General features: G+C 46.7%; 2 pseudogenes; both read right to left on the minus strand.

Annotated features, from left to right (window-relative positions):
- LOC129147934 (butyrophilin subfamily 3 member A2-like) overlaps nt 1–21909 on the minus strand; it is a 101306-nt pseudogene that overhangs the window by 24548 nt on the left and 54849 nt on the right.
- On the minus strand, nt 7121–16574 carry LOC129147896 (butyrophilin subfamily 3 member A3-like; annotated as a pseudogene).

A 21909-nucleotide genomic window follows, 5' to 3' on the forward strand; every position in this document is an offset into this window, starting at 1 on the left:
ATTTCCCTCTTCTTTAATTTCTTAATAGATGTTAATATGCCACTTGCAGAGCTTGGACTCTTTTAAGACTTTTATTCCGCATCTGCAGACTAAAATTAAACATATAAGAACAAGAATGAGACAGGCAATAGTGGTTATGCTAAAAGGCAAAAGTAAGAAGATCCAGTGAAAAGGAGTAAATTATTTCTTTGAATTGCTGCCAGGCATCTAAAAAATTAGTTTGTAAGTTTGCTAGGATAATTATACAGTATGCTGTTGTAATTCCAAAATACCAAGAATGGTGTTATTTTTACCCTAAGCACCAAGAAGGTGATTTTTCATTGACACAAGCAGTGGTAAATATTGTCTTGTTGGAAGTTCCCTATAAGGTATGAATGGAATTATTTAAGCTATAGCTAAAACTATATCACTTTATTTGTGCAAGTGCAGCAGATGTTTTCCATTGATTATTTTGCAGAGACCAATTATCATGCTGTAATTGAGATTAAACAAATCCTCCTCCATACCATGAGAGGGAGTGAGTTGCTTTAATATATAGGTAGTATGCAGTTCCCTTCTTTTTCAGGGTGCAATTATTACTATACGCAGACCCATAGGGGCTTCAATCAAAAGAAAAAATGGTTCTTAAGTTTGCTGCTGGTGAGTGCCATTCATAAGACTTTTTAGATAATGGCTTAGTGGGGGGAAGTCTTAGTAATGTTAAATTCTCTGCCTCTCCAAGGAGCAAGCAGTGATAGTAATTATATTTAGGTTTTTGCTTCCTCCTCCTTTGGTGTCAATGCTAGCCAGAAAAACCTCTCTTTAATTCTACACACAAAGGAGAAGTAGTTTGATTCTGTGTCATAAAAAGGGAAGCTGGGTGAGGACACCCGTGTAATTATACTTTGCCCATATACTTACTATTCTAGGTGGGGGATCAGCACATGTAAGGGTTTTTACCCAGGGAGGACTTCCCCATTAGCCCTTGGTATATTACCGCACACCTGGTGACTTCCAGCATGGCAAGAAAGACATTTTCAGGCGTTCTTGGGGTTTTGATCTCTTCACAAATTCTTTCAGCTTTCTGGATCATCTTCTTTATTATTCCCTAATGATCTCTGGGCTGTTCATTGTTCACCATGTTCTTCTTCTACTCCTTGTCTTCAGTGTGTTGTCTGGGGCTGCTGCTGTCTGTGGCTGGGGTAGCTGATTGTCTAAAGCTGCAAGTTGTGGCTCCAAGCCAAGGTCCTCATTAATCTGGCCAGTTCCTCTCTTGGATCCATGTTACAGTTTAATATTTCTTGCAGGAATCCACACAAGTTTGAAGAAGTTTTCTGGAAATATACAAGCATATCCTCAACCAAATGTTAGCAATGGGTTGGGTCCCTTCCATAAACCAGACTCGGGATCTTTCCATTTGACTAGACCATTTTCCTTTGTTTTATTCTGACACCAGTGTAACTCCATGGATGTCGTGCCATCAGGAGTGTGGCCTCTAGTCCCTTCTCAGCCCCGGGTGATGTGGTCACTGTAAACTCTTTTTGTAGACGATGTCATCATGGCCAGCCAGCCAATGGAGCAGTGGAAGTGAAAAGATTTAAAGTAATTAAGGCTTGGTGCAGCCTACCCACAAGTGATTTCTCCATCATAATCCCCCCTTTTAGTTTTTCAAGTTGGGATTTTAGCCACTGATTTTGGTGTTCAATAATGGCCTGTCCCTGGGAATTATATGGTATTCCTGTAATTTGCTGAATTTTCCACTTTTTACAAAATTGCTGGAAATGACAGCTTGTGTAAGGAAGCCCATTATCAGTTATAATAATTTTTGGAATTCCCATTATGGCAAAAGCAGCTAGGCAATGATTAGTAACCTGTTTTGCTATTTCCCCTGTAGATGCAGTAGCCCATAGGACTTTTGAAAATGTGTCTACAGAGACGTGCAATGCTCTCAGTCCAAAGGGAGTATAATGTGTTACATCCATTTGCCAGATACGGTCCCTTAGCAAACCTCTAGGGTTAATTCCTGTGTTAGGCCCTTGAGGCAGATGTAACATGCAAGTGGGACATTCTCTGGTAATCTGTTTTGCCTGCTGTCCAGTGATTGAGAATTGTCTAGACAACATTTTGGCAGGCTGATGTAAAAGCTGATGAGACTCTGAGGCCTGTTTTAATAAAGCAACCAATTGATCAGCATGTACATTTCCTTTTGTTAGCCGGCCAGGTAATACACTGTGAGCCCTGATGTGAGTGATATAAGAAGGATATTGTCTCTATTGTACAATCTGCTGAACATGTTTAAATAGTAAAAATAAACTTTGGTCACCGGACCATTTTAAACAAGCAGTTTCAATTCTATTTAATAAACCTGCAGCATAAGAAGAGTCAGAGATAATATTAAGAGGCTCTTAGAAATCCTGTAATGCAACCTTAATAGCTTCTAATTCATTCCTTTGTACAGAAGTATGACTGGTTAGGATAACTTGGTCTAAATTCATTGTATGATAAGCAGCTTTGCCATTGGATGATCCATCAATATAAACAGTTAATGCTCCAGGAATATGTTCCTGCCTAGTATTTTTTGGTATAATAATAGGGGTATAGTATAGAAATTGTAATAATTTGTCTTTTAGTAGGTGACAACTAATTGCTCCTGAATATCCACTCAGTCCAATTTGCCAATTTAAATCAGTCTGAAATAACATTTCTAATTGCTTCCCAGAGAGGGGAAGGTAAATACATTGGGGTTCTTCTCCTCTAAACTGTCCGCACTGCTTTCTAAGTTGTAATATCAACTGAGTCATAAGTTCTATATATGTAACTGCAGTTTTAGAGGATTGATGTCCTAAGTGGACTCATTCAATAATAGCAAGAGAGTTTTTGTTTTAGAAGATGACTCCAGTGGGACTATTTGCAGTAGGATTAATCTGTCCCAATAAAGGCAATTCAGGCAGTACCCATGCCATTTGGGCTAAGGAGATTGCCTGCTCAATTCTTTGTAACTCCTTTCTAGCTTCATCTGTCAATACTTGGAATGAGGAAAGATTAGAGTCACCTCTAAGTATATTTTCATTTCTCCTGTAGATATTTTTAGATAAGGTCTTAACTAATTAATGTCTCCTAATAATTTTTGAGGCAATCTTTTCGTATTTCCACCTTTTGAGGCCTAATACATTGGTTTTTCAATTATTTTTCCTAGATATTTGAAAGGCATTTCTTTCTGTACTTTTTCTGGAGCAATTTTTAATCCCCATTTAGGAAGTTCCTTTTCTAATTGAGAAAACATTGCTAAAGTATATTCTTCCCATGGACTCGCTAGGAGCTAGTCATCCATATAATGGACAATATAACACTGGGAATATTTGTTCCTTTAAGGCTGAATAGCTTGAGCTACGTATTTTTTACATAAAGTAGGGCTATTGACCATTCCTAGAGGCAAAACATTCCATTGATAGCTTTTCATAGGCTCTATATTATTAATAGACTAGAGGCCCAGTGCATGATTGAATCATGCACGTGTAGGGTCCCCTACATGCTTTTGCTTTTCGCGGTGGAGCTGGGTGCCTGTCCGCTGGTACACCAGGCCTGAAAAGCCTGGTGCCGGAGCAGACAGGCACCCAGCTCCCCCACTTTTGATGGTCTGCGGCCGCTGAGGGGGGCTGCCGCGGACACCTGGCTACCCTGCCGTTGAGAGGCGCAGCTGGGTGTCCGTGGCAGGCCCCCTCAGCAGCCTCGGAACTGGCCGTTGAGAGGCGCAGGGGGTGGGACTCCCGCCCCCTGCAACTCTCAACAGCAGGGTAGCTCCCCTCAGTGGCAGCGGATCCATGCCTCTCAATGGCCGGATAGGCCACCCCGAGTCCCGCCCCCCAGCCTCCCGCCGCCCAATCGTGGATGTAGCAGAGTGATGGTAATTTACATGTTACTCTATTATTAGATAGGATGGCACTGAAAAGGCAAATCTTTGTTTATCTTGCAGTGCCAAGGGGATGATGAAGAAACAATCCTTAAGATCTACTTCTATAAGAGACCAATCTAGAAGGATTTGTGAAGGTGCTGAGGGTCCATGCTGTAATACTCCCATGGTATGCATAGTAGTGTTAACGTTTCTAAGATCACGTAACAATCACCATTTTCCTATTGCCTTCTTAGGGATTGTAAACATAGGAGGATTCCAAGGACTATTGGAAGGTTCTATATGACCAGCCTCTACTTGTTTCTGTATTCATTCATGAATATGAGTTAATTTTTCCTTGGTTAATGGCCACGATCCACCCATATAGGTCTATCATCTTTTCATTGTATAGGCTCAGCATGGGGGTGAGGAGATTGAGCAGTGACCACTCCTAAAAAAGCTGATATTCTAATCCTTGTCTTCCTGTGAACTGTTGTCCCTTGCCGGTAATAATACAAGCTTGTAAACCTTCTAAAACATCCCGCCCCGTAAGTTGACTGCAATTTCAGAGACTATATAAGGCTGAAACCATCCTGTTTGTCCTTCCTCATCTTGCCACTTTAACACTGCAGTGCTGCATTGGGTGTTATCAGGGACTCCAACTCCCATAATAGAGCCTATAGCTTCAACCATGGACCAACTTGGAGGCCAGAATTCTTTACTGATAACACTAACATCTGCTCCAGTGTCTACTAAACCTTTAAACCGTTTTCCCTCTTCTCTTAGATTGATCATAGGTTGGGTCTTGCTAATTTCCTATATCCAATATATATCTGAGCTTCCAAATCCTTGTGTTCCTCTATTTCTATTTATAACTTCACCATGCTGAATATAAGGTAAAAGCAGGAACTGAGCAATTCTTTGTCCTGGTGTAGGTGAATGAGGGAATCTACTGTGGGCCTGGCAGGGTGGAAACTCCCCTTATTTAACAACTGGCCATTTCCCAGTGGCTGGCCATTCTCTTAAAGGCTGCCCATTTCTATGGAATTTAGAATTGGGAGGCAGAATGCTCATGCCTTCTCCTAAAGTGCCACCTTGTGTTCTTTTTGGTTGCCTACATTCCTTTTTAAAATATCCTTGTTGTCCACAGTTGAAACATGATTTCCTTCTTGTAATTGCGGCAGTTAGTAAGCTTTCCTGAAAAATGCCTGACCCCACATTCTGACAAGCTCGAATCATTTCTGTGATGGAACTATTTTTTCTTAGAGGCGTTAAACATTTCTTACAATCAGCATTGGCATTTTCATAAGCTAATTGCTGAGTCAAAATGTCTCCTGCTGTCTCATGTTGAATCTGCCATCTCACGGCTCTAGTGAGGTGAGCTACAAAATCAGAGAATGATTCAGTGGGCCCCTGCATGCACTTACTAAAGGCTCCCTCAGGTTCCCCTTTTGCTGGTAAAGTTCACCAGCCTTTTCTTCCACGAAGTCTAATTTGCTCATACGCCTGTTGGACGTAGAGGAGCTGATTTTGGATGTCACTAAAATGCTCCTGTCCTGCAAGCATCTCAAAAGTTATCAGAACATTCTGTCTGAGATTTGAACAGGCTTGTTCTTGACATTTCTCTAAAAATTCTCCCTTCCGTAGCAAATAATCTCCTCCATCGAGAGTTGCATGGGCCAGAGAATACCAATCATAAGGAGCTAGGAATGCATCAGAAATGTTAGTTATAATTTCTACAGTAAATGGAGCTATTGGGCCATTCTGTATCACACTGTCACCCAAGGACTTTATCATTTTAAAGTCAAATCTTTCATCTGTCTTATTACTTGATTAGGGAATTATGGGTTAGCAACCTGTATAATAGGAAAAGCAAGTCTATCTTCCACAGTCATATCCTTTAATCCTTCTCAGATAGCTCTTTGCATAGGTGATTCTATTAGTGGCAATTTAAATGTTTCAGAATCAGGACATGAAGGCCACTCCTCCAATTTATCTTTCTGCTTCTCTTTAGGAGCAGAGGGTGCAAAGGGAGGAGGTCTTTCTTCTCTGAAAGGCTCTAGCAAATGCAAGGCTGTTTTCCACAAGGAGAAACAATTTGAAGACAAATTTTTCCCTTGCTGTTGAGCTTCTTTCAAGTTCTGACCTATTCTTTCCCAACATTCAACATCCAATGTACCCTCATCAGAAAACCATGGATTATATTCTATATTAATCTGTACAAACTGTAAAAGATCTTCTGACACTGCAATTCCCTTATCCTTGAGCATGCAAGCCAAAAGTCTACAAGAAAGTCTCTCCCCTTTCGATGAATTCTGCCCCATTATGATCTGGCTGAAACAAAAGGAATTACTCGAGCACTTACAGATCCATGGGCTTCTGCAGCTAACATGAGTTTTGGACACAGTTAATCTTCTACCACCCACCCAGTGATTTCTTTTTCCGTTCTGGTGAATTCTTTTTCTCCAAGTCCCAGTCAAGGATGCCAAATGTGAAGCCACAGTCCACGTGGCCTCGGGTTCAAAGACTTGGAGAAAAGGCTGATGTGCAAATTAATTACACAAAACAAGAAATATAAATTTGGAAATTGTGGGGGAAGCCAGTTGTGAGCTTGGTGCAAGGGACCAAGTTCTACTGAGTCTCCATTTCCCATCTGCTTTTATTTACTAGAATACACAATTGCCTTTCAGGAATGAAAAAAGACATATCAAAGATGATGTTTGGTAAATAGTAAGATTATCAGGTTGGGGGAGTTTGTTTTAGACCATTGAGTCAGCAGTAGGGACAAAATGCATATATTCATCCCAGTGACTATCAAAAAGCTCCCTTCAGCCTTCTGACCATACTTCTCTCATTTATATTAATTACTGTAAATCTTGGTTCCCAGCAGGAAGGAAACCTCAAGCTACCCATGACCCTGCAAATGGGACATCTGGCTGCAAAGGAACAGACTCAAGGTAGAGGGAGGGTCAGAGGTCAAACATCTCCCAGCAGCACAGTTTCTGCATGAATTATATTTCACTTCCCTGGGCTCTGCCTCTCATTCCACACTTTCAATGAAGCCACCTCACAGGGGTGCTGTGAGGATTGGTGAGTGAAAGTCACCCGAAGCCTTTAGCCCAGCACCCACCACATTCTGTGTTATCTGTGAGTGTGAGCTATGTTTGCAGGAAGGGAGTTGAGTAACCTTTGGAAAGTTAACTTTCTGCACCCAGGTCTTCTCATCTGTCATGTGGAAAAGTTGAAAGATAACTAGTAAAGTGCTTCACTCAGTGAGTTTTTAGCAAGTATGTTCCTGCTGTGAGATTTGCTGTTAAGCAGGCCCTCAGCTCAGGGCAGGGCAGGGGGAAGCAAAGACCTTTCTTCCGCCTGAGGGTCCTCATTACCATCACCTGAGCCTGAGGCCACTGGGGACTTTAGGAAAGGGCCAGGCAGTGGGTCAGACACAAGTGAACTCCCCACTCCTTTTAGTGCTGGGCAAATGGTCAAGGCAGTGGGCTCCTGTGACCAAATCCAGAAAAAAGGCAAGAGAGACCCAGAGAAGGAAGCCTGTGAGAAGGTGTAGATGTATGATCCATCAATAGCATCATAGAATGAGACCTCCCCCCTCTCATAGTCCAGGAAGACCCCCACTCTTTTAGGAGGGTGGGCAATTGTGAGTTTGCTCCAGGGATCTGTTTGAGCCTGGAAGTCATGCTCATCCAACCGTGCTATTGTCCAGAATCCATTCTGGGGTGTTATTGGAGCATAATATTTTCTCTCCACATTCTCCCTACACACCCCGAATTGCCACTGTTTCCTGTCCCCCACCTCCACCTCCCAGAAATGTCTCCCTGACATGAAGCTCTCACGGCCCAGCACACAGTAATGATCCTGAAATCTCCTGGGGTTGTCTGGCAGGTTCTGCAATGTGTATGTGTACTGCAAGCTCCTCTGGTCCTCAGAAATAAGGAGTTTGGGGTGCATGGTGTCCGGATCCAGAATCACGTCCGCTGCAGAGAGTTCCAATGGTGTGGGGTCAGCCATGGTTTCCGGACCTGAGAGCCTCGGGTTCCAAGGCTTGGGTCTGGCTGGGGAGACCTGAGCCCAGAACCTGTGGTCCCAGCTGCCCTGAGTGTGACCCTCAGCAAAGCCAAGAGAAACCACAGGGTCTGGTGTTCAGTGAGGAAGGGAGGGTGAGGAGGGCTGGGGTCTGCCTAACCCGCCATCTCAAGTGGCCACCTTCCTTCTATCTTTCTCCTGTTTCATCCCCAGAAGGACTGAGCCCACCTGTGCTGCAGAGTCACATGGATTCCAATTCTAGTCCCTGGTCTACCCTCCTGAGCTGGACGACTTCCTTTTCTGCACTGTGTCTTTTCACACACACACACACTCACACACACACATACACACTCACACACACACTCTCACACACACACACACTCACACACACACTCACACACGCACACTCACACACACTCACACACACACTCACACACACACTCACACACACTCACACACATTCACACACACACACACTCACACACTCTCTCACACACACTCACACACACGCACTCACACACACACACACACACTCACACACACTACACACACACACTCAAACACACACACTCACACACACACTCACACACACACTACACACACACACTCACACACACTCACACTCACACACACACTCACACACACACTCACACACACACACTCACACACAAACACACGTGCGCGCGCGGGCGATATGTAATGTCACAGTCTCAATGTGATGTCTGTAACATGGGAATTAAAGCACTCATCTTTAGGGCAGAATCACACAGAATGTGAGTTACACTGAGCCCAAGGCCAGGCATCCAGGAAGCATGTGGTGTGACCATAGGGACCAGGTCTCTGCTGTGCTGGGGCCGTGCTGGGCTCTATGTGATCTTCACTCACAGCTGCCCTGCCCTCTTTGCCCAGGAATTGTCCTCCTTGAGCAGCATCACTGGGCTCGCTGCCTCTGGTCGCCTGTTGGCTTTGGCCAAGGGCAGGTACTGGCTGAAGACTGGAGGGAAGGAAAGAGAGGCACAGCCCCATCCTCCCCACTTCCTGTGATGGAGATGCTCCAACAGAGCACACCTTCTCTCAGGGAGCCTCTCCCTGACGCCCCAGGCTCCTCAGGACTCCAGTGACTGCTTCCCATCCCTCTGCCTTGGGCCTGGGGGTGGTGACAGCTCCCGCTGTTGTGAGCCTGGGGCACTGGTCATCCTTGTGGTTTCCCTTAACGCCATCCCTGCCTCTGGAAGTAGGTCCTTCCCTCAATCCTCTGTAATCATTGGGTAGATGTGGCTGAATCAACCCAACTTCATCTCAGTGTCTCTGATTTCCTTCATCTTTTCATGCTGTGACCTTTGACCAACCTCTCTGTCCTTGGCAGGCACACAAAAGCCTTCAGGGTCATGATGATGTGTGTTCCATAAAATGTACCCATAAATAGTTTTGTTAGTAACACTAGAATGACATGACCACGGAGGTCAACACCAAATGTGATGGTATCGATTATAAAGAATCATCCACCACAAGACCACAGGAGGGGTGGCTGGTGCTGCCACACTCCTTGTCCCTTTGTCCTGACAACTATTAGTACCTGAGTTGTACTGTAAAACAATGTACTGTACCAGGTCTATGAGTGCTAAATAGTCTGTGCAGCCTGACACACAGTCTGTCTGCTCTAAACCCCAAATCCCTGTGAGTAAATGACTCTATAATAGGGTGTCTGACAATCTAAGGAGTCGCCTACATCATTTTTTGGTCTTGAGAGCCTTCTCCTGACTGTGGTCAATACCGTCACACACACCCATAATGAACAGGCCATTGCTTCCCTCTAGGAGTTTCAATCTCATCACTCATCTAGTCTTACACACACTCATCACTTCGTCTAGTATTACCTCCAACCTCACATAGTAGGATAGACCACCATCATCTCAAAGGGACTCAGAGACATGGCACACCTTGAGGAGGCTCAGGGAAGAGGGGCAACAGCTGGGCCAGGTTACTTCCTTCCTCTACTTCCAGCCCCTGCCCATAGTTGTACCCCTCATTCCCCCTGATCCCACATGGACCTGGGGAAGCTCAGGGAAGCAGCTGTCCCTGGCTCTCTTGGCAGCAGATGGGCACACTGTGGGGACCTTGTATTACCCAGACAGATGCTCCCCGGTCAAGAGCTGGAGAAGAAAAAGAGAGCCAGGCCCCTCTGTTGTTCTCCCAGGGAACATAGTCATTCACTCACCAGGGTGGTAAAGGGCCATCTTCCACTCTGAAAGGAAGGAGACACAGGCAAGGAAAGGTCATCATTTCTGTTCTCCCCCCACCATTCTCCTCACTGAGCCTCTTCCCTCTCCTTCCCACCAATATCTAGTTTCCTTCCCCCACAGCTCTGAGGATGAGGCATAAAAGCTCTCAGGATGTGGGCTTCCCTCCATCACGGTGGGGCTGTGGGTGACAGGGCCAGGCCTTGCCCAGGTGTGGGTGTTTGTCAGAGGTGAGGGGACGCTGGAGCTGGAAGGTTCTCTGGGTGTCCAGAAAGGCAGGGTGGTTCTCCACAGAACATGAGCTCTGAGCAGGGTCTGAGGATCCCTCACCAGCACAGAAAGGGTTGAAGGGCTTTGTACACAGGTGCCAGGACCAGAGAACAGGAGTCACTCATCAGCATAGGCCTGAGCCCTGTCACCTGCAAAGGAAGACAGCAGTCACCTCACCTGTCCTTTCTGAGTCCTTTCCTCTCTCTTCCTGTTGACCCCCCATATCACCTCCCTCTGCCTGTTCCCCCTCCTCTTTAAGGTCACCTGCACCTAATGACCCACATGCACAGAGTGGGGCTTTCCCAGCTGCACCTGCAGGTCTGTCCTGTACGTGTCTGTTTCCCTTCCTGAAGTTTCAGTTACCCTCTGTGAACCACAGTTAGAAAATATTAAATGGAAAATTCCAGAAATAAGCAATTCATACGTTTTAAATTGCACATCATTCTGAGCAGCGTGATGACATCCTGTGCCATCCATCTCTGACATGCCAACCGGAGAACCATTCCTGTGCCCAGCATGTCCACCCTGTGTTCCTCCCATGAGCCACTTAGTCACTGAGGAGCTGGGTCTATGGTCAGATCTGCTTCAGCATCACAGGGCTTGTGTGAAATTCCCCCTTCTGTTCCTTAATGATGACCCATCAACTGCAGTGATGCTGGACATTGGGGTGTGGCAATGAGAAGCCTTCCTTTAAGGCAGAAACAGAGACCTACTATCCGTGGGCCAGGCACCCTCTCGGATCATGGATCCCATGCCCCCGGCATCCGAGGTGCCTGTCTTCCTCCTGTACCTCGCTAGGCTTGCCGTATGCATACGTGTATGCATGTGTGTGCTAGAACCCATCCACCTCAGTCTGCTTGATTTCCTGCCCATTTCCAAAAAGAATTGGGTGACTTAGAGAATTTCAGACACAGCTTTTCAGCAGTTATGATAAATCTGGGACAACTGACACCAGCTACTCCTCTTGAAGAAAATGTTCTCTCTTCTTCCAGTTTCCTCTCAGCAGCCTATAGATCCTGTAGAGCAGCCAGGGAGGGAGGGCCTCCCATCCTGAGTCCATCTCCCCCTCTCCTTTCTGGGGTTACCTGGACATTGGGGTGCGAGCGGCCTGGTGGAGAGAGCCTGACCCTTTTCTCCAGGGAGGAAACCTGTCCGACCTCCCCATCAGCGTCCTCATTCCTTCCCCTGGGTGGTCAGGGGTGAGGAAGGGGCTGGACAGGTCCCAGCAGAGAGTCTCAGATGTGGGTCCAGGTACTTACGTGCCAGGTACTGCTTCTTTATCCACCCTGCAGGGTAATGGGAGGGGTCAGTGATGGGGTAACCAGGGACCCCAAACCCTCCTGGAGTAGGATTGGGACTTACTGAGCTTGTCCTGCAGCGGTTCTGGAAATAAGCAGAAAGACAAGGTGCTGTCATGGGGCCCGATGGGGGACACCCGCATTGGGGGGGTGGCCTGGGGCGGGGAGGTCCCACCCTCCTGCAGCCAGGCCTCACCTTTGGTGATTCGATCCCTCTCCTTCTCCTAGATCAAGGCCAGGATTCTCTCCTGCTGTTGCCACCGTGAGATAACCACTCCTGCCAGGAGCCCCAGCAGAGCCATAATGGTCACCATGAAGACCACCCACCAGAGCTGCACGCTGGAGAAGAAGGGGTCTGTGGAGGGAAAGCTCAGCTGCTCACCCAAACTGTCCGGGGTCTCTCAGAAGGGGAAGTGACACTTCTCTTCCCAAAGTGCCCAGAACTCTTCCCATCACATAGACCAGTGTCCTAATGCCTGGCTCTCACATGGGAATAGCTTGAATATAATGTACATACAGTCACTGGAATCTCCTCTCCACCCCTCCTGCATTTATCAGCGTCTCATCAGAGGCTTAAACTGCTGATTCAGAAGGTGACCTTTGGGGCTGGAGGTCATAGTGTCACGTTCTGGGTCTTCTGCCTGAGCAGCTCTGTGACCTTGAACCAATGACTTAGCCCTTCTGTTCTCCGTGTCCTAATGGGCAGAGAATTAAATTAATGCTCTAAAGTCCCTAACACGACACCAATGCCATGTGTGAGTTTATTCATTTTTAAAACAAGCATCTTCTTATTCTTCTTGCTTGCACCACAGGCAGAATCTACACAAGCTGCTCCACAGCTCCTTTCTCAGTGCATCATGGGTCCTGGGGACCTTTCCCTCTCGGCATGGAGACACGTCTGTGCTTCCTCCCACAGGGCAGCCTCTACTGCACAGGAGTCCCCATGGGAGGCATTTGAACTATCTCTGACTTTTTGTTATTATAACCGATGGTCTAAACTGTCTCTGACTTTTGTTACTATAACCGATGCTCTAAACTGTCTCTGACTTTTGTTATTATAACTGATGTTCTAAGAAATAACTTTGTGCCCTGGCTGGTTTAGCTCAGTGGATAGAACATGCCTGGGCTGTGGGGTTAGTCCCCAGTGTAAGGCATGCAGGTGGCAGCTGATGATTCCCTCACATCATTGGCATTCCTCTCTTTCTCTCCCTCTCCCTTCCTCTCTGAAATCAATAAAAAATATTTTTTAAAAAGAAATAACTGTCCATCAGTTATTTCACACAACCCCGAGCTGATCTGTCAGATAAATTCCTAAAACTGGGAATTTGGGCCAGTAAATTCTTTGCATTAAGATTGTTTTACTCCACGCGCCCCCGGGTCCAGGTGAGGCCATGTGTCCCTGGATCCGGGTGAGGCTGAGTCCCTGGTCCGGGTGAGGCCACGCGCCCCTGGGTCTGGGAGAGGCCACGCGCCCCCGGGTCCGGGTGAGGCCATGAGTCCCTGGATCCGGGTGAGGCCTCGCGCACCTAGGTCCGGGTGAGGCCACGCGCCCCTGGGTCTGGGAGAGGCCACGCGCCCCTGGATCTGGGTGAGGCCACGTGCCCCTGAGTCTGGGTGAAGCTGTGCCCCTGGGTCCGGCCGAGACCAAACCAGAGGGAGTCGGACCTCCGTTACCACCATTTGTCCACCATCCAGAGCTGAGGGGTCAGTGCTGACATGTACACATAAGGAACTGGTGGACATTGACATTGGGTCTCAAAAGAACTGTTGGTCCAGAAAGAAACTCACTACAGACTGATTCATTTGCCTGTCAGCATAACTATTATTGCTCCTCTCACATTCAGTTCTTATAAGTATATCTCTAGTGACACATGATCTCGCTCATCTAGGGGAAATGATGAACAACATAGCCTGATGAACAAGAACAGACCCAGAAACAAGGAGGCATCGATCGGACTGTCGGGCCTCAGAGGGAGGATAGGGGCGGTTGTGGGGAGCGGGGAGAGATCAACCAATGGACTTGTGTACATGCATATGAGCCTATCCAACAGTTAAGTTCAACAGGGGGTTGGGGCATCCGTGGGGTGGGGTGTGGGATGGGAATGGGGGGATGAGGACAAATATGTGACACCTTAATCAATAAAGAAATTTTAAAAAAAGATTGTTTTACTCCCTCCCTCCAACGCCCTCAATATAAGCTGTGTCAATTTATACAAAAATATACCAAGTGATAGCAACAAACGTCTAAGAGTGACTGTCTCCCACAATCCTGCCATCAGTGTTACCAACGACATGGTTCTGTTTGCTGCCAATCTCACAGGTGGGAACGTTTCCTGTTCAGTGAGACGGGACATCCTTTCCCAGGTATTTCCTTCTGGGAACCATTCATGTTTCTACTGAGCTGTTCTATGTTTGAGGAGATTAGCCCTTTCTCCAGGACGTGTCTGCACATATTTCCCACTTTGTCATGTGTTTGCTGACCTTTACCATTTGTCCCATCCTATTGCCAGTCCCAGTGGGTGGCAGCTGGGATGCTCAGAAAAGACATAAACAGCTTCATGGGGAGAGAAGCACCCAGGTCCCTGTTCTGACCTTATGTTCACTGCACAGACCCAGGTCAGCAGCAGACAGTCAGGCCTCCTTCTCCCAGCGGCCACAGCTGAGCACAGTGTGGGGCCGGGCACTCACCTGCAATGGAGACCCTGGCTGTCTTCTCCTGGCTGAGCACAGGGTTTCTGACGACACAGGAGACCCCCTTCCCAGAGCCGCCTTTCAGGATCACAGATGACATGGCTGCATACAGACCCTCTCCATCTGCAGCCCCAGGCGCTGCCTTGGCGGGCAAGGTCTCTCCCCCTTCACCTCTCCACTCTATGTGGGGCTTCGGATACCAGCCTGCAGACATGCACTCCACATGGATCCGTTCATCCTCACTGTCCTTCATTTCAATGTGAAGATCAGAGCCCAGGGCTGAGGAAGGAAGAGTGAGCCTGAGTCATGGGGAGGCCTCTGTGTTGGTGAGGGTCCCATCAGGAATGGGGCACACACACTAGATCACGCAGGCAGGGTTCACTGAGGAGCTGTTTGCCACGTGTGCTGTGTGGGGAGACGGTTTCATGAGGTGACCACTGCCTGACCCTCGTGGTCCCTCGAGCTGGATCCAGCTGGACCTGGGCCAGAACAGAGACTGCTTCCTGTGGATCTCCTCAGAGACACCTGGACTCCCTCCCCATGCCCAGTCCTGGTTCCTGTAACTGGCCCTCACCACCCTAAGCATGTAAGTCATTCCCCCTTAAGTGGGCAGGTCATGCCGCTGTCCTCTATCTATCCTGCCTGTCCTGTGTGAGCTTGAGGCTTTGCCAGGTGGTGGGGAGAATATGCACATTCCATTGCTGTAGCTCAAGCTTTTCCTTGTATGAAAGTCACTGTGGTGAACTCTTGATATCATTAATCTAGAGTTTACAGCATCTTTTTCAGGTGTTTGGACTCAGGGGAATTTTTATTTTGTGGTTGTGGAAGGAAAAACACTACATGGGAGAGAGCTGACCCAGGGCCAGGAACAGTGAGCTGTTACCACCAGTCCCTAAGCTCTTAACACAGGGGAGGTGGAAGGAAGCCTTTTGAAGACTTGCAAGAACACAGTCCTATAGGAGGGATTTCTAAAGAGGATCTGTGGTCTCAGGAAGGGACTGAAGCTGGCGAGGAGGCCCTGCAGGGAGAAAGCAAGGATCTCCCACCCCCATATTCCTTCCTTCCTGTGCAAGGCAGGGTTGTGTCCTGAGAAAGAGAAATGATGTTGGACATGAAAAAGTTGATGGAACAGCAGCATCAGACAAGGGTGCTTTGTCCCTGTGATGGGTCAGGACAAAACAAGACCACTCAGTCATCAGATCTGAACACAGAATAAAACATGAACAGTGTCCAGACCACAGCAACCAGCAATCATCCCCTGTCCTGGCTATGAGTGACCAGTTACACCCCTCACCATCCTGACAGCATCTGATCCAGAGCAAAGCCCTCCTTCCATAAACCCTCCCCCAGTCCCCTATCAGCCAAACGTTATACCAAGTCTCCCTGACACCCCCTCATGGGGACACCCCATATTGCCACACCTGTGTGTTCTCCCTCACTGCAACTAGTCCCAATATTAACTTGTTCAATTGCAGGAGTGATCCTGGGGCCTTTAGTTGAAGGAAATGGCAGCACAGGTGATGTTCCTGCAGCTCAGCCTCCTTGTACCCAAAGCAGCGAGCACCTGAGGACCCAGGTCCACTGCCTCGAACACAGTTAATCCCACTCACATGTGTGCCATCCACTGAGGGGAGGTTTCCTCAGCCTTCCTGTCCCCACCCCACGACCCTGCTGAGACTCGTGGTTCATGAGGAGCCCTTCCTGCAGGAGAACCTGTGTCTGTCAAGGGCACAGAGAAGCAGAGGAGGAGGAGGGAGGCAGCTGCTGGTGTGAAGGCAGAAGTGCCTGAGGTGGGCGTGGCCTGTGTCCCCAGGCCCCTCAGAAGGAGCTCAGAACACCCTCAGGCTCACCTGCAACCTTCAGCTCCACCTGGGCTTTTTCATAGAAATCATCATCTTGGAAATAACACTGGTAGGTTCCACTGTCAGAGGCTCTGACTTTGTGAATCCGCAGAGCAGCCTTCCCCTCAGCGATGTCCTCTCTTAAAATCGATGTTCTGCCTCGATACTCTGCCATCTCTGTTTCTTCCTTGCCATCTGCATATGCACATACCGCCTGTCTGAGGCCGGATCGCACCCATATCAGGTCCATGGTCTCAGCACTTGTCTTTGGGGACAGGTGACAGGGCAGCTCAGCGACTTCACCCACCATGGCCAGGATGGGCTGAGGGGGTCCAATCACAGCAAACTGAGCTGGCGAGCAGAAAGGGGTGCTGCATCAGAGGGTGCTTGAGGCCAGAGGGTAAGGGGTGTCCCAGGATGGGAGGGTGAGGTAAGAAACACCTAGACAAGCACTCAGTCCTGACAGGTGTACAGTCTGGATGGGCCTCCCAGGTGTGGGGAGGAGTCCAAGGTTCTGACTGGGCATTAGAGGTAGCTGCTCCAGGTACGTAAATGCAGATGTTCCCTACCTGAGCAGGGCGTGAGCAGCTGGACCAAGGCGAGGCAGACGGGAAGGTGGTGGAGGTGGAAGGTCAGGAACCTCTCCATTGTGGGCTGTTGTGCAGACAGAGAGACACCAGAAGGAGTGGGTAGAAATGACGACCTGGAGGGAGATGGAGAATCCACATGAGACCTCTGCCTCCCCAGGGCCAACTCCGGGTGCACCCACCATCACTGGTGACCCCAGAGCCTCCTCTGAAATTGAAGCATAGTAATCCCTTCTTTGGAAAACTGCTGTTTGAACTACTGTGTTATTCTTAGATAATCTCTCGTTCTATCGATCAACTGTTATATTTAGATATTCCCTTATTCTGTAAAATAACTGTTTTAGTTTGAATAATAGAAAGCGATAAAAACTTAACTGTCTGTCCTTGCAAGCTAGCCATCTAATATAATAGGAAAATAATATAAAAAAATAAAATAGGATAATTCCCTTATTCTCATGCCAAGTGTTTGTTCATTATGCATCCAAGACTACAAGCTGTCTGCAAAAATAAGTTACACAGAGCTCTTTGTAAAACCTTCAGACAAGGAGCTTGAAAAATATGAATAGGGAAAACTTCCTATATGTCTTTGCTCAGAGATTTGGGAGACGCGTTCCTCTGAGCCCGTGTGTAGCAATGACTCCTAACTAATTGGCTCATTAAGGTGTCTTGTGTCTACCTCACTGATTTATGATACAACATTTGGAGGCTCCAGCGAGATAAGAGACAGGTGCCTACTGGCATCTGGTCTCGGATGCCTGGGATGGATGCCCTCCCCTCTCTGGCTGCCAGGCCTTGAGAACCTCTAGGGGAGGTGACACCTAACGAAGTTCCAGGGCCCCAGAGATGCTTCTCGATGGTCATGACAGCCTGACAAAGGACACCTGAAATGCCCCTACATCCTTTTGAGTCATCGGAAAAAGCCTCAAGAGGTAAGCGAATTGAAATTTGATTAAGAAATTTTGAGTCCACTTTTCTGTTTATTTGCTTGGGACTAGTCATCTTGCTACCAAGAGAAGGACTGGATGCAGTCTTGACCTCTCCAGTAGGTGCTCACCAAGATGTTGGTCGAGAACATTGTCTTGGGGCGTGGGTGCCAGGAGTGCCCCACGTCAGCTGGAGAGTTGGGCAGTGTTTTGGTTATCTGCTTAACTCCCAAGAGTGCTTGTCTACTGATAGAGTGTGAGTATGGATGTTTGTGTGTCTGTCTTAGCATAATTACCTGTTCATTAACTGGTCTATAAATATAAGTGTGAGAGCCTGTGTAAAAGCAAAAGCTACTTTGATTTATTCTGCACTTCTTTTGACTCATCTGGCTAAAATGTTTGATTTATTTAAGACTGATTGCTCTGATGGATTGCAAAAATCCCCAAGCAGATACGAGATATCTTTTTTGCTCTGGGGTTTTTGCTCTCTGTCAGAGAGGGCATTAGCCTGCTTAGCTAATAAAATTTCTGTCTATGTTTGTATAGTAGGGGTTTTGGTTTGCTCATCCCTGATTTGTGATTTTGCTGTATTCGATTAAAATTTTGGAATTCTCGGGTTAATTTAAAGGTATAAATTTTTGAAGGTTGTAGCCCAGAGAAAGTTAAAACAAAGGCTGACTAAGTTCCAAGATTACTTGTAACGAAAAGTAAGAGAAAAGTCTTTCAAGTTAACCATCTGCAACCAAGTCATAAATCTTCTTTTCAAGAAACAAAGGACCTATTATTTACAGTTTTCTTATCTCCTCTGTCTGACTGAGATTTCCAAGGACAGAAAGAGAGGCAGGGCCCCGCCCCTGTCTGTAACATCATAGTCCCTAAGGCTTGTTGAGTTAAGATTAGTACAGTTTCTCATAGCTTGTGTAAGGTGAAAGAGAAAGACTTCCAGATTTTTTATGACTTTCCTGGGTGATTTCTTCTAACTTTTCATAATTAACTGCTTTGTGGGCTGTTTTTTTTCAGCCCTTCTAGCAAGCAGAGAATCATGTGGTCCCGAGACTTGCCACCTGCCTGCCCTTACTAATAGATTTACAGTTGGTCTCTAGTAGAGAGAGCATCCACTCTGACTGGAGAAGGAAGAGAGCCAAAAACTGCTCCAGAGAGGGTGTGAGATTGGGTAGAGGCAGTGGGATTTGCTGGGTAGGATAGTGGGCTCTCAGCCTGCTGAGATAGAGGAGCCCAAGGCTAGGGGACCAGGGGATGGTTGGAGAGATAAAAAATAGTAAGAAGGAAAAGGATTTGAGATCCTCGGGGGGCTTAGAGTAAGAAGAAAAAATCTGTGAGGGAGAGCAACTGTTATAGAGAGAAGGATGTATCCTTAAGTGTAAAAAGTCTAAATATACAGGATCCTTGAGGGAATATATTAGGCAGTAAGACAGACATGAGCAAAGCAAGGACAATGGGCCAACTGGCACTACCAGAGGTAACTAAGTCTTTCCACCCCTACATATGTGACATAAGGGGATTAGACCAAACCATCTGGTCTCAGACACTCACCCACGATGTCAGCACAGACAGCTGAATTAATTGACCTTATTCAGGCTCTCCGGTGGACAAAAGACAAATCAATAACAATTTATACTGATAGCAGGTATGCGTTTATAACAGCTCATGTACACAGTGCTATTTACAAGAAATGGGGACTTTTAACTTCAGCCAGGAAGGACATAAAAAATAAGGAAGAGATTCTGGCTCTACTAGAAGCCATTTGACTACCTAAGGTAGTGGCATTTGTCCACTGTAAGGGACACCAAAAAGGGGACTCCCCAGTAGCAAGAGGGAACTGTGCTGTGGACAAAGCGGCCCGGGAGGCTGCCCTAAAACCAGTGGGGCCTCTACAGGTTGTAGTAACTCTTTCAGACCCTGACCTACCCAACTAAGACAGAAACAGCCACCATAGTAGCTAAGAAGTTATTCCAGGAAATAGTCCCTAGATTTGACTTACCTGAAACTTTAGGATCAGACAATAGACTTGCCTTTATAGCCAAAATTTCACAGGATATAGCAAAGACATTAAGTATTTATTGGAAACTTTATTGTGCCTACTGACCCGAAACTCTGGGCAGGTAAAGCACATGAATAGAACCTTAGAGTAGGTCCCCACCAAATTTACCTCAGAAACCAGTAAAAAATGGGCCACTTTACTCCCCTTCACCTTGCTCAGGACAAGGTGCACCCCATCGCAAGTAGGGTTCTCCCCATATGAAATTATGTTTGGGAGACCCCATCCAATACTCCAAAAACTTAAAGAAAAAAAAAGCTGAAATCCATAATCAATCTTTACTCAAGTCCTTACAGGCCTTAAGTCCACCCAGAAAGTAAGTAATCCAGAAGCACATCTGAGACACTCTGCCTGTACCAACTTCTGATCTGGTTCATCCCTTCAGCCCTGGTGACTCTGTTTAGGTAAAGAAATTTACCACCCAAGGACTGACTCCAACCTGGAAAGGACCACATTCCATTATCCTGACCACCCCCATGGCAGCCAAGGTCAATGGGATCCCAATGTGGCTTAATCACACCCAGCTTAAGGCAACACAGGCAGAATGGAGAATCCAGGACGCTTCGGGTCCTCTAAAAATAAGACTCTCATGTGCGCCTTGTTATTAATTGTCCTTATAGAACTTAATAAAGGAAACTTCAAAGCTGAATAGGTTAACAATGTTAACAACCCCCGGCCCAACAATGACCCACCAGAGTCAATGATTTGACTCATTTACACAAAACCAGTGGGGAATAAAGCATAGTAATCCCTCCTTTGGAAAACTGCTGTTTGAACTACTCTGTTATCCTTAGACAGTCTCTTGTTCTATGGGTCAACTCTGTTATTTTTAGACTGTTTTAGTTTGAATAATAGAAAAAGATAAAAACTTAACTGTCTGACCTTGCAAGCTAGCAGCCATCTAATGTAATAGGCAAATACTGAAGATAATTCCCATATTCTCATGCCAAGTGTTTGTTCATTATGTATCCAAGATTACAAGCTGTCTGCAAAAATAACTTACTCAGAGCTCTTTGTAAAACCTACAAAGAGCTTGAAAGGTATAAATAGGGAAAACTTCCTCTATGTCTTTGCTCAGCGATTTGGGAGAGACCTCCCTCTGAGCCCGCACGTAATAAAGACTCCTAAGTAATTGGCTCATTAAGACGACTTGTATCTAGCTTTGTGATTTACGATACAATAAAATGTCTGCTTGGGAGTCTCTTCACCTTTGACTCCAACATGGAAACCATCCTAAAGTATGAACCTTAATGGTACGTCCCTTGTCCCTGGCCACCTGGGAGTCCTGGGCTCCGCAGTCCAATGAGCTCAGAAGCCTCCACTTGCCCACACTCCCTGCGACAGCCTGTCCATGCCTCCAGCATCTCACTCTGATTAACACAGGACCCCCCTCTCTGAGCCCCAATTCCATGGGGCCCCTCAGTCTATGCTCCACACCACAGCCCGCATGTTCCTGCTCCCTCACTTCACGCCTCCCCTCAGCCTCCAGGGGCTCCCACTGCACTCAGAGCAGCAGCTGGAGGCCTCTGCTCCCTGCACTCTCTGAATTATCTGAACGTTTAAAATGGTTATTGCATTTCATTCCTTGTTATAACCAACTTTAAAATGAAAAGACTCAGAAAAATAAAATTTATATACTTTACAGTGGTAATCCTATGCTTTGCTTCATATGAATATAAATATTTCTGGACCTATTTTGGATATATATATATATATATATATATATATATATATATATACTTTTTAACAGCTGATAGCTCAATTTTGAAAATTAAGTGTATTTTGCCCTAGGCAGTTTGGCTCAGTTAGATTCTAGTCAAAGGCACATCCCCTATTTATAGGCTCCTCCCTGGTCCGGGCCCTGGTCCAGGCACATGCAGGAGTCAAACAACCGATGTCTTTCTCTCACATTGGTGTTTCTCTCTGTCTTTCTCTCTGTCTTCCACTCTCCCCATCTAATCTAATAATAGAGGAATAAGCAAATTATCCGTTACAGCGTCATGTCACAACTGGATCAGCAGGCCGTGTCCCCGCCCTCTGCTCAGGCAGCTGCAAGGCCCAGGGTAGGATAGGATACGATAGGAGGGGATA

Source organism: Eptesicus fuscus, chromosome 22 (genome assembly GCF_027574615.1).
Source record: "Eptesicus fuscus isolate TK198812 chromosome 22, DD_ASM_mEF_20220401, whole genome shotgun sequence".
NCBI classification, from domain to species: domain Eukaryota; kingdom Metazoa; phylum Chordata; class Mammalia; order Chiroptera; family Vespertilionidae; genus Eptesicus; species Eptesicus fuscus.